Source organism: Anomaloglossus baeobatrachus, unplaced genomic scaffold (assembly GCF_048569485.1).
Source record: "Anomaloglossus baeobatrachus isolate aAnoBae1 unplaced genomic scaffold, aAnoBae1.hap1 Scaffold_138, whole genome shotgun sequence".
NCBI classification, from domain to species: Eukaryota; Metazoa; Chordata; class Amphibia; order Anura; family Aromobatidae; genus Anomaloglossus; species Anomaloglossus baeobatrachus.
In genome coordinates, this window is record NW_027441908.1 from 403,886 (window position 1) to 417,108 (window position 13,223).

The 13,223-nt window shown below is 53.0% G+C and overlaps 1 protein-coding gene across 1 annotated transcript in view; it reads right to left on the reverse strand.

The window, feature by feature from the left end:
- NEURL4 (neuralized E3 ubiquitin protein ligase 4) overlaps positions 1-13,223 on the reverse strand; it is a 203,518-nt gene that overhangs the window by 36,639 nt on the left and 153,656 nt on the right. The window lies entirely within an intron of this gene.

Below are 13,223 nucleotides of genomic sequence, written 5' to 3' on the forward strand. Positions count from 1 at the left end.
AAGGGAGGAGGGAGTGAACTCTGATATTTCTGCTTGCATAGACACCATAGACACACACACAGCTGCAGCTGTGACAGGGGAGGGGGTCAGAGAAAGGTGTGACAATGCCTCTACAAGTAATCAGCCTGTGAGCTGGGATCTGTTGCCCTCTGCAGGGATAAGCAGAGAGCAGGGTGCTGCAGGGGGAGGACCAGTGTGTGGGGTGGGGGCTACCACAGCAAATGTGGGGTCCCCAGAGATTTCACAGCGGGGTTCTGTTGCTGCAGGAGGGGAACAGGCAGGTGAGATTGGGGCCGGTCCAGGAGCGGAAGTGCTCCCAGGTAAGATCTCGGTGCATGGTTCCCCCACAACCGGGGTGTCAGGAAGCCAGGTAGGTCTGCCTGAACCGGCGACTTGGTCAGGAACGGAGGAGGAGCAGGCACGACCCACGGTCGCAGCGGCTGTGGCCGCTGTCACCCGCAGTGGGAGTGCTGGAAGCCAAGGGGCCTCCCGGAGGTCCGATAGCTCTTCCCCTTCTGACCAAGTGGCAGCCGAGTCAGGCGGAGGCCAGGACACAGGTCCCGGGGTACTGACCGAAGATGTGACAGTCTCGTCGATTCTGGCCACATCTAGTCAGGGGTTTCAGGCAGCGTTAGAAGCTGACGACAGCCTGAAAGCTCTTAAGGAGCAGGCGGCACAGCCTCCCTCGGACTCGGACCCGGAGCGAGTGGTCTGGGACCAAGGACGGCTGTACCGGGCCACGGTCCAGCAGGGTTCACCGGAGGCGTGGCCCAGGGACCGACAGTTGGTGGTACCCTATCCGTTCCGGACGGAGTTGTTGCGGATCGCACATGAGATTCCGATGGCCGGACACCTAGGGATCGCTAAGACCAAGGCCAGGTTAAACCAGCATTTCTACTGGCCAAAAATGGGGGCCGATGTGGCTGCCTACTGCCGTTCGTGTGAAACCTGTCAGAGAGTGGGGAAGGCGGGGCCACGCCCCAAAGCCCCACTGGTATCTCTGCCCATCATCGATGAGCCTTTCAGGAGGGTGGCTGTGGATCTGGTCGGCCCGCTGGCCATCCCCAGCAGCTCCGGGAAACGCTTCATACTGACGGTAGTGGACTATGCCACCCGGTACCCAGAAGCAGTGGCCTTGTCGTCCATTCGGGCTGACAAGGTGGCCACCGCATTGCTGGAGATTTTCTCCCGAGTGGGTTTTCCCCAGGAAATGCTCACTGACCGGGGGACCCAATTCATGTCCCAGCTGATGGAGGCCCTCTGTAAGCAAGTCCAGGTGCGACATCTGGTGGCCAGCCCGTACCATCCACAGACTAATGGCCTGTGCGAGCGGTTCAATGGCACCTTAAAGCAGATGCTTAAGATGTTGGTCGACTCCCATGGGCGTGACTGGGAGCGGTATCTCCCACACCTGTTATTTGCTTACCGGGAGGTTCCACAGGCCTCAACAGGATTCTCACCGTTTGAGCTCCTGTACGGGCGACGTGTGCGGGGCCCCCTGGCTCTGGTGAAAGAGGCTTGGGAAGGGGATTTGGCCACCCCTGGAGTGTCGGTTATCGAGTATGTCATGCGCTTCCGGGACAAAATGCAGGCCTTGACGCAACTGGTACACGACAATATGGCTCAAGCCCAGGCCGATCAGAAGCGTTGGTACGACCAGAACGCTTGTGAGAGGACCTACCAAGTGGGTCAAAAGGTGTGGGTACTGGTCCCCGTACCACAGGACAAGCTTCAGGCAGCCTGGGAAGGCCCATACCTCGTGTACCAGCAGCTCAACCCTGTGACGTACCTGGTCACCCTGGACCCTGCCCGTGGAAGGCGGAAGCCCTTCCATGTGAACATGATGAAGGCACATCATGAGCGGGAGGCATGTGCGCTCCCCGTGTGCAACTTGCCCGAGGAGGGAGAAGCGGAAACCCTCTTGGATATGCTAGCCCAGGTTAGGGCAGGCGGATCCATTGAGGATGTGGAGGTTGGCCACCAGCTCTTGGAAGACCAACGGTCCCAGCTGTGGGCCACCCTACACCCCTTCCGGGGGTTGTTTACCAACCAGCCCGGAAGGACTAACTTGGCTGTCCATCACGTGGACACTGGGGATCATCCCCCGATCCGGCGTTCAGCGTATCGGGTCTCCCTGGAGGTGCAGCAACACATGCGCCAGGAGATTGACGAGATGCTGAAGCTGGGGGTGATCCAGGCATCCAACAGCGCTTGGGCCTCGCCTGTAGTCCTCGTCCCTAAGAAGGACAGAACCACTCGATTCTGCGTGGACTACAGGGGGCTCAATGCTGTCACGGTCGCCGATGCGTACCCAATGCCACGCATCGATGACCTGCTCGATCAGTTGGCCGGGGCTCAGTACCTGACCATCATGGACCTGAGCCGGGGATATTGGCAGATCCCCCTGACTCGCAAGGCCAGGGAACGCTCTGCCTTTATTACCCCATTTGGACTGTACGAGTCCACGGTGATGCCATTCGGGATGAGGAATGCCCCTGCCACCTTCCAGCGGATGGTCAACACCCTGCTCAAGGGACTTGAAGGGTACGCGGCCGCGTACCTGGATGACATTGCCGTCTTCAGTCCCACCTGGGAGGACCACCTAGAGCATCTAGCACAGGTGCTCAGGCGGATCCACCAGGCAGGTTTGACCATCAAGCCGGGAAAGTGTCAGCTGGCCATGAGCGAGGTCCAGTACCTCGGTCACCGGGTAGGCGGGAGAACACTGAAGCCCGAGCCTGAGAAAGTGGAAGCCATCGCATCCTGGCCCACCCCCAGGACCAAGAAGCAGGTGATGTCCTTCTTGGGGACCGCTGGGTACTATAGGAGGTTTGTTCCATGCTATAGTAGCCTGGCAAAGCCCTTGACGGAACTCACCAAGAAGAAGCTGCCCTCTGCAGTCGATTGGACAGTGGACTGCGAGACAGCCTTCCGGGCCCTAAAGGACGCCCTGTCCAGCCCGCCCGTGCTACAGGCAGCCGACTTCACGCGGCCGTTTGTAGTACAGACCGACGCCAGTGACTTCGGCCTCGGTGCGGTACTCAGCCAGGTGGACTCTGCGAGCCAAGAGCACCCAGTCTTGTACCTGAGCAGGAAGCTGTTACCAAGGGAAGTGGCCTATTCCACGATGGAGAAGGAGTGCCTGGCCATAGTGTGGGCCCTGCAGCGTCTGCAACCCTATCTATACGGGCGCCACTTCATCGTGGAGACGGACCACAATCCCCTCAGCTGGTTGCACACCGTCTCTGGGACGAATGGGCGATTGTTGCGATGGAGCCTTGCGCTCCAGCAATACAACTTCACCATTCGCCACAAAAGGGGCCGTGACCACGGTAACGCAGACGGGCTGTCCCGACAAGGAGAGGTCGCGGACGGGCGCACGGGGGAACACCGGAGTGTGCTGCCCCCTAGCGCCCTCAAAAGGGGGGAGGTGTGAGGCAAATCCTGGGATATGAAGAGGAATTATGACTGGAAGTCATAATCGCTCTCATCACTCCCTGGCAGTGCCCCCTCCCTTCTTGTTCTCAATGTCCACCATCTGGGAAGGTAACACATTCCATGGCCATCTCCTGTGATATGGAGATGAGATGATGTGGGAACAATGGACACAGGATGACTCCCTGCCGTGACCCTGTGGTAGGAGCTGCTATCTCATTAGCAAGCTTGGAAGTATCCAGACAGAACGACTCCAGTAAAAAATGGTTCATATCTCGCAAGCCATATTTCCGATAAATATGGCAACCATAAAAATGGTGTCTCCGCATGCGGACGATGCTGGCACACCCTTTTTTATGGGAGCGGGAGCTACCCCAGGCGTGATATCAGCCAATGTGGAACTAGTAGACAAGTCACGAGTCCTCTCATTCTGTAGCTAAATTCATAGCTGTCACAATGAGAGCGTTGGCGTCCGCCTACGACGCTCCCAGGCAAAGTTATGGCCCATATTCCATGTTGTGGATTGTCCATAACTCCAGCCAGGGGTGGAGCAGTGCTCCCTCTGAGGTCACTAAGGTAGGAGGGGACCTGGATTTGCCCAGGTTGATAACCCTACTTCGGCCATTTTCCAGGGTTCTTTCGCTGGGGGTCACGTGCAGGAAACATCTGTGGGAGTTCCTAGAAACCTGGTCTACAGCGCCCCCCTGTGGCCAGACGCACAAGGTAACTGATTGAATTGCATACCTGTTTGTAAACCATGCTTTATCTGTAACTGTACTCTGACATAACTGTATATTCTGTAGATTCCCTATTGTATATATTGTAGTTTCTAGTGTGCTTTAGGCTGATTAAATTATATAATTAATCTTGGGCTGTTCTGTTATCTCGATCTTGAATCCCACGTCTGTGTGTTCGGCTAATAGTTACCGTGAAGCGGTTGGTGGCAGCGAGTTGTGCCAAGGATTATTGTGGGGAGGCCAATGAGATTCGGGGAGGTTTTATATATTCCGCCCGCGGAGGTCGGGGGAATATATACCCTACTCTCACCGGGGACCCTTCAATAATCGGCATAAGTAGTATAGCGGCCTCCTTGCTTATTGTCGGGCAATTCCATAATTGGCCGGACTATAAGAGGGGCGCTAGAGAGCGCGTCACGTGCTCTGTCTGTCGGTCGGGAGGTATAAAGGAGGGGTGACCCCCACTTGTTACCCCCCGATTGTGACGTACTGGTAGCCAGCGCGGGGGATTTCTGAGTGACCCCCCCGGTGGTTCGTGACACATGTGTACACACACACACACACACACACACACACACACACTATATACTACAAACAGAGCTCTTGTGTATAATGTCACTGGTGATCACAGTATTACCTATATACAGATCTCCTGTTTATAAAGTCATCGGCGATCACTGTATTACCTGTACACTGATCTTTGTGTATAATGGCACTGATGGTAATATTAGTGTAATTAGTATTGTGGTTTTCATTCATGATCATTATTGTAGAATCTGGTTACTATGTGGTCTGGTCATGGGATTCTGGTATTTGACTCTTGTATGTGGTTGTATTTGATCACCATGTGGTGGTAATATGTGATCTGGTCATGGTATGGTGGCATTTCTCTCTTGTATGTGGCATTATTTGGTCACTGTGGTCTGGTCACGGTGTGGTGGTATTTCTCCCTTGTATGTGGTTGTATTTGGTCACTGTGTGGTGGTAATATGTAGTCTGGTCACAGTGATGGTATTTCTCCCTTGTATGTGGTATTATTGGTCTTGGTATAGTAGATTGTGTATGGCAGTCACTTTTTCTCTTCGATATCAATATGGTGAAGATTATTTATTTCCAATAGAGATTAAATAGTTGCCATTTTTCCTTTTAAATATTGTATCCTCTATAATTGTTACTTGTTTGTATATGTTTATGTATATGATATGTATATGTTCCTCCTGAATTGTAAAGCGCTGCGGAATATGTTGGCGCTATAGAAATAAAGATTATTGTTATTATAAATAGTTGAACATTTAACCCCTCCCTGTCCAGTGATTATTAGGCTATGTGCGCACTGGGCGTTTTTTTTCCCCACGGCGTTTTTGCACGTTTTTCGGCTCAAAACTGCATGACTTTGCTTCCCCAGCAAAGTCTATGACTTTTCATTTTTGCTGTCCGCACACAACTTTTTTTTTCAGCTGTGTTTTTGAGCTTAAAAAAAAATGGACCTTAATTCTTTCGTGCGTTTTCCCCCCATGCAATGCATTGGAAAAACGCAGAAAACAGCAGTGATCAAAAACGTAGCAAAACACAGCCAAAACTGCACCAAAATGCGGTGAAAACGCATGCGTTTTTACCGGTGGTTTTTGCCACGGGTGCGTTTTTAGCAGCCAAAAATGCACAAAAACCCTCAGTGTGCACATAGCCTTAAACTGCAGCAAATATGCACTTAGGCTATGTGCGCACGTTGCGTAAATACATGCAGTTACGCTGCGCTTTGTAGCGCAGCGTAACTGCATGCGTCCTGCGTTCCCTGCACAGTCTATGGAGATTGTGCAGGGGCCGTGCGCACGTGGCGTCTTAGAGCGCAGCGCTTCGGATGCTGCCCGAAGCGCTGCGTTCTAAGAAGTGGCATGTCACTTCTTCCGTGCGCTTTGCCGGCAGCCCCTGCTCTGTCTATGGGAGGAGCTGCAGGCAGAGCGCATGGAATCGGCTTTTTTTTTTTTCTCTACGGACATTTTCTGCAGCGATTTGAAGCGCACGTGTGCTCTTCAGATCGCTGCAGAAATTTCTGCAGGGCTAGTACGCAACGTGCGCACATAGCCTTACAGTGGTTCTCCACTGAAAACAAGTAAATCACCTTTTCTAAGGCCACGTGCACACATTGAGTATTTGGACAGGATTTGTAGCTAAAGCCAGGAGTGGTAAAATCAGAGGAAAAGTATCATAGAAACACGGGCAGCACTTCTGCATTTTTCACCCACTCCTGGTTTAGCTTTACAAATACTGATGTAAGATGCTGACCAAATACTGAACGTGTGAACGTGTCCTAAGGATAAGTGATAACTCATTCATCAGTGGGATCTGATTGCTGGGACCTGCACCCATCAGCAAAATGTGCAACTTTTATCCCAATTGCACTGGAGCTCATGTCTGACTCGACCCCTGATCCATTTATTCCCCCAGTGGCTGCGAGCGCTGTGCTCGGCTTTTTCTGACCGCCCCAAAGAGGATGGCTGGAGCTGCGGTCACACATCCCACCCCACAGAGGATGAATGGAGCTGCGGTCACACATCCCACCCCACAGAGGATGAATGGAGCTGCGGTTACACATCCCACCCCACAGAGGATGAATGGAGCTGCGGTCACACATCCCACCCCACAGAGGATGAATGGAGCTGCGGTCACACATCCCACCCCACAGAGGATGAATGGAGCTGCGGTCACACATCCCACCCCACAGAGGATGAATGGAGCTGCGGTTACACATCCCACCCCACAGAGGATGAATGGAGCTGTGGTTACACATCCCACCTGCCGCTGCATTTTATAATGGGGATATAAGTGCTCTGTCAGGGATAAAAGTTCCACATTCTTCGGATCGGTGCGGTTTCCACTGGTCAGATTCCACTGATCAATAAGTTATCACCAACCTAACCTGTATCGGTGATAACTTGTCATCAAGGACCCTCCTTACTGAGAACTACTGTAACAGTACATCAGTTATGGTGCACAGGAGATGTGCAGGAGCCGCCTGTGCTTTACAGTCAGCACTCCACTGTAACAGGGTCGGTGATAACGGCTAATAGGTATTTGCATATAGCTGTAAGGTGGGCCCCTGGAGTCAATTCCCCTGGTGGGCTCTAGACACCCCAGTCCGACCCTTGCAAGGGTGGTTGGGTGGGCCAGTGGAAACTTGCAACCTGGTAACTGTGAGTAACACAGGCACTGTGGGGCTCAAACACACTGGAGCGAACAAACTCTCATCCGCCCTGAATTGGTGTCTCCTGAAGAATTTATCCCTAGGGAAACCCTGACTGTCACCGGGATTGGGGATGTTAGCTGACCTTTTTCGGTGGCCTGGGTTTTCCTAGACTGGGGTGCCAAGAGGGGCTTGATAAAAGTGGGGGTGTCCCAGAACCTCCCCACAAATGTTTTATTGGGGATCGATCTGGGACAGTTGGTTGCTCAATATGTTCCTGACAACCCTCCCAGATCTCAGCTCATGTAAACTAAATGTTGATAATGTGGATCAATATTATAAAAGACCAAGTGTGTACAGGGGAACTCAGACAGGTCACGCTGCGGGGTGATGTTACTGAGCATCCCCTCAGAGGAGCAAGAATCAGCGCTATGGAGATGGAGACAGGCATGAGGACCCGGAGGAAGGTGGTCACATGCAGCTGCCAGGTGTCACAACGCACTGCAACATGGCAGGTGGCAGTTGCCCCACTGATCCTTACGTCTTAGATGAGGAGGGGCGTGTCCTGCCAGTCAGGATGGTGGGAAAATGGTACCCACAGCCAGTCAGGATGAAAGAAAAGTATTATTCCCAGGCTGTTAGGCTGATGGGAAAGTATCGTTATCCCCCAGGGAGACAGCCTACATAGTTGCTGTCACCCACAGTCAGTTCCCAGAACACAAGGCTACGATCTGCCTTCTGAACCCTCATCACCCAGAGGGATAACAAGACCAGTGACTGACCCAGAGGGTCCCAGTGAGGTTGGGGCTTTATATTGTTTCTGGCTACCTCTAGCCAGGAGTTTCAGGCGGAACAGCATGCAAATGCCCGTCTAGAGGTGTTGAAAGACCTCACAGAGAAACCCACCTCTGAGTCCGAGAGAGAGAGTATTGTGGGATCCAGGGAGGCGGTGCCAGGAGAGGTGCTTTTAAGATTATGAATCGGTCTCCCATGCCATCTCTAAATGGGTGAGAACTCCTAACGTAGTGGTAAAATAAAACCAATCTTCAAAAAAATAAAGCTTTATGAGAATTTGGAACTGAAACAAGAGTTGGCACTCTACATCTAACCCCTGTTCACCTACGACTGTCTGGTGTGAAGAGGTAATTTAACTAGTACATCTGCTGTAAAGCAGGCACCAAAGAACAAGAGCCTGTCAGGAAAGAAACTCTTACATCCTTCAAAAAAATACATTAGACCGACTGTCACCAGTTTCCAAGTTACAAATATTTGTTTTTTTTGTGACAGGCGTAGGTCCTATAGTTATGGCAGACACATTTTCGGCATCATGCTCACAAGGGGAATGACATGCATATTCTTACATAACTGTGCATTCTACGCATCAACCCCAAATTAATCTTGGCCATTCATTAGCTACCTAGACTATTGACTTAAGAAACCGAGATAGATGAGAGACGGGTGTAGGGCTAGTGCTCCAATAACCCTGCCAGTACAGACAAGACAACTTAGAGACCCATCTTGGAGTCTAGAGATTTAAAAACCTTTCAGGCAGACAGCAGGACAATGGCATCAATTGCCCCTTTCCTCATAGTGTGTCTGCGCAGCAGGGAGGTATGGTTCATCCAATACACAGGATGTGGCCCGGCATTTCCATTTTAAAAAGCAAGCACACAGCGACCGTGCCTCCTGCAGCAGCGCTTCCAGGCTGGAATAGCCCCCTAGAAATTTCTGTACAACCAGGTTGAGCACGTGAGACATGTGATGTCTCCTATGTGTAGTGCCGAGACCAGGTTTACACCATTATCGCACATGGCCTTCCCTGGCACCAGGTTCAGTGGAGACAGTCATTAGTTAGTACCGCTAACGGGGCAGGCTTATAGTTAACGGTGAACTGGTGGCAGACTACTGTACTGGACCGGCAGAATCCTGTTCCACTAGGGCTAGTGAAAGGTTTCTGTGAGCCTGTTGGGGTTGTTGGAGAGCTGGGTACCGTGCCCGAGGTCGTACGTCCTGCTCTGTCCCCCTCCGTGTGCCTGCATTGACGGCAGGTGTCAGTGTTACACTACGCCAAGCAAACCTGACGTACCCCTTGGGGCCGCGGAACGTTGCAAGTGACGAGGTCATATTCCGTGGCTTTGACGTATTACAGCCGTCAGGGTGGGGCTATGTGGTGCAGTGTCATCACATTCACAGGTGTACGACTGAGTGGAGGGATCTTGAGTGACCTCCCCCAGCCCGGATCGTGACAATAACATGAGATCAACTCCTGATGAAAATTCCCCACACTTAACTTAATATTATGTACTATTTGCGGGAGGCATCAAGTAGATTAACCCTTGCTCCACTATCAAACACCCCAGCCTTCTCAGTTTTACTCTCCAGCACCACCTTTGCAGTCAGAAGAAAGCGAGAATTGCAAGTCAGGGAAATGAACTCGCTGGAATTATCTGTTTCCAAACTGCCAAGAGTGAGTCTATTATTAGATGTCTTTTTACCCTCGGTCTCTGATACATCTATCCATCCATATGGTCAAAGACATCGTTGACTCCAAAGACTCAGGAGTCTTGTAAAAAACCAAACCATCCTAAAGTTTCTTAGACAGCCCTGACAGAATTGTCTACGGAGTGTTGGATCATTCCACCTGCTATCTGTGGCCCATCTATGGAGTGTTGGATCTTTCCACCTGGTATCTGTGGCCCATCTATGGAGTGTTGGATCTTTCCACCTGGTATCTGTGGCCAATCTAAAGAGTGGCAGATTATTCCACCTGGTATCTGTGGCCAATCTACAGAGTGTTGGATCATTCCACCTGCTATCTGTGGCCCATCCACGGAGTGTTGGATCATTCCACCTAGTATCCATGGCCAATCTATGGAGTGTTGGATCATTCCACCTAGTATCCATGGCCAATCTATGGAGTGTTGGATCTTTCCACCTAGTATCCATGGTCCATCTACAGTGCCGGATCATTCCACCTGGTATCTGTGGCCAATCTAAAGAGTGGCGGATTATTCCACCTGGTATCCGTGGCCCATCTATGGAACTCCGAGCAATATGATTCCGCTAACCGATCTCCCTGCAATGACCATGCAATTTAGCCTCAGACAGCGAGACTCTGTCAGGGTAATCATAAATGAGTCCCAGTGCCTCAAAAAATGCTTCCACTGACTGGAGAACCTGGGAACTCGTCGGTAGTGAAAAAGCCCACATTTGGACGTCCTTCAGAAGTAGAGAAATAAAAATACCCCCTTCGGCTCCTCATTACCAGAGGAATTAGGGCGCAGTCTGAAGTACAGCTTACACCCATCCCTGAACCTCATGAAATTGTCACTTCCTCCAGAAAATCTGTCAGCGAACGGGACATTAGGCTCAGGAAAGTTTTATCAGAAATATTCCCCCACCCGGGGGACTGAGGACTCTGTAACCGTAATACAGTGGAACGCAGCTCTGCCGCCTCCACAGACAGACCCGGCATCTGTGCCGCCTCCGCAGACAGACCCGGCATCTGTGCCGCCTCCACAGACAGACCCGGCATCTGTGCCGCCTCCACAGACAGACCCGGCATCTGTGCCGCCTCCACAGACAGACCCGGCATCTGTGCCGCCTCCACAGACAGACCCGGCATCTCTGCCGCCTCCACAGACAGACCCGGCATCTCTGCCGCCTCCACAGACAGACCCGGCATCTCTGCCGCCTCCACAGACAGACCCGGCATCTCTGCCGCCTCCACAGACAGACCCGGCATCTGTGCCGCCTCCACAGACAGACCCGGCATCTGTACCGCCTCCACAGACAGACCCGGCATCTCTGCCGCCTCCACAGACAGACCCGGCATCTCTGCGCCTCCACAAACAGACCCGGCATCTCTGCCGCCTCCACAAACAGACCCGGCATCTCTGCCGCTGTCACGCTCCCGGGATCCCGGCGCCGCCCGTCACTCACCGATCCGGTCCCCGGGTGCCCTGGCCATGGCTGCTGCCCCCGCTCTCCCTCCTGTGCACCCTCCGTGCTCCCCACCCGTCGGCCCCAGCGCCCCGCTGCGGTCCGGGTCTCAGCTCCTGCTTCCCCTGCATCTCCTCCGCTCTCTTCCCTGCATCCTGTGTTGATCTCCGGCGCTCGGGCCTCACGCATGCGCACTAGGGGGCGCTCACTCACCTCTTCTTAAAGGGCCAGCGTCACTGAAACAGGATATGACTGATTACAGGTGCAAGGTATATAAGACTTCCTTTTGCTTGTGGGCGGTGCCTGTTGAACGTGTTTTCAGCTGTGGATCCAGTCATGTTCCGTCAGCCTGTACCAGTCACCGGTTCTGGATTACATCTGGCCACATCAGCCTGCAGTCCTCGCTGGACCCGGACTCTGTCTGCTGTTTCTACGCGGCACCTGTATCCAAGTTCAGGTCATCCGTCCTGCCCACGGCTACAGTTGGACTAGTTGCTATATCCCGTACGGACATCTGAAGGGTGCGAAATCCAAACTCGCTTGTATCCCAGCTGCTGTGCATCTAGGCCCTCTGGGGAGGCTGCCAGACAGTCCCTGTATAGGGGTTCGCTCCTGGTTGTCTCTCTGGGGGAGTCTGGTGCACGGTCCCATGGATCCATCTCTGGACTGAACGTTACAGTTTGAACAGGCCATGGATTCCGTGTGGATCACAAGCGTCCCAGCTAGCCGGTTTACAACAAGAACTGGTGTGGCAACGCGAGACTCAATCTCGCATGCTGACCTTTATGTCGTCAGTGGATACCCGTTTGAACAATCTCCAGGCAACAGCCACATCCCTGTCGGATCAGAATACGGCAGCGGCTTCCGTAGTGGCTTCCTCTTCAGCCTCGAAACTCCGCCTTGCTGCTCCGCCCCGATACGCCGTGGACCCCAAGACCTGTCGAGGCTTTCGGAATCAATGCTCGCTGCATTTTAAGTTGCTCCCACACCTCTTTGTCTCTGATCAAGCAAAGGTGGCCTTCCTGATATCCCATCTGGAGGGTGAAGCATTGGCCTGGATAAATCCCATGTGGGAGAAAGAAGATCCGGTGACTAACAACATCCAGGGATTTCTAGAGGCTTTCCGCAACACCTTTGACGAACCTGGACGTACCACCACGGCCGCCTCTTCGCTCCTTCGGCTACGCCAAGGGTCCCTAACGGTTGGCCAGAATGCCATCCGTTTCCGTACGCTTGCCTCTGAGTTAGGATGGAACAACGAGGCATTGACTGCAGCCTTCTGGGAGGATCTCTCCGGCCGCATCAAGGACGAGTTGGCCGGTCGTGATGTTCCTTCGACCTTGGACGGCCTGATCTCTCTGGCCACCCGGATTGATCTCCGTTTCCAGGAACGGTCCAAGGAAGTACTCCGGGAGAAGAGACAGACACGTCACGCCCCTACTCCGCAGAGGTCTGCCGTTCCTCAGTTGATCCCACCCAACTACTCTACTCCCGAACCTATGCAAATAGATTGTTTGGGACAAGCTGAACAACGCCGGGCAGAGCGGCTCGCCAAGGGTCTGTGCCTCTACTGCGGAGGTGATACACACCTGATTCGTTCCAGCCCCGAGAAGCCGGGAAACTCCAAGGCCTAGGGTTGGTAGGAGGCGCCACCCTGGGCACCAGAGCCCTCTCATCCCCGGTAACGCTGACCGTCCAAGTGATGACGGAGGAGACCCGGTTCACGGCGGAGGCGTACTTGGATTCAGGGTCAGCGGGCAATTTTATCCAACAGGCTACGGTGGACAAGAAGGGAATTTTGTTACTTACCGTAAATTCCTTTTCTTCTAGCTCCTATTGGGAGACCCAGACGATTGGGTGTATAGCACTGCCTCCGGAGGCCACACAAAGCATTACACTAAAAAGTGTAAGGCCCCTCCCCTTCTAGC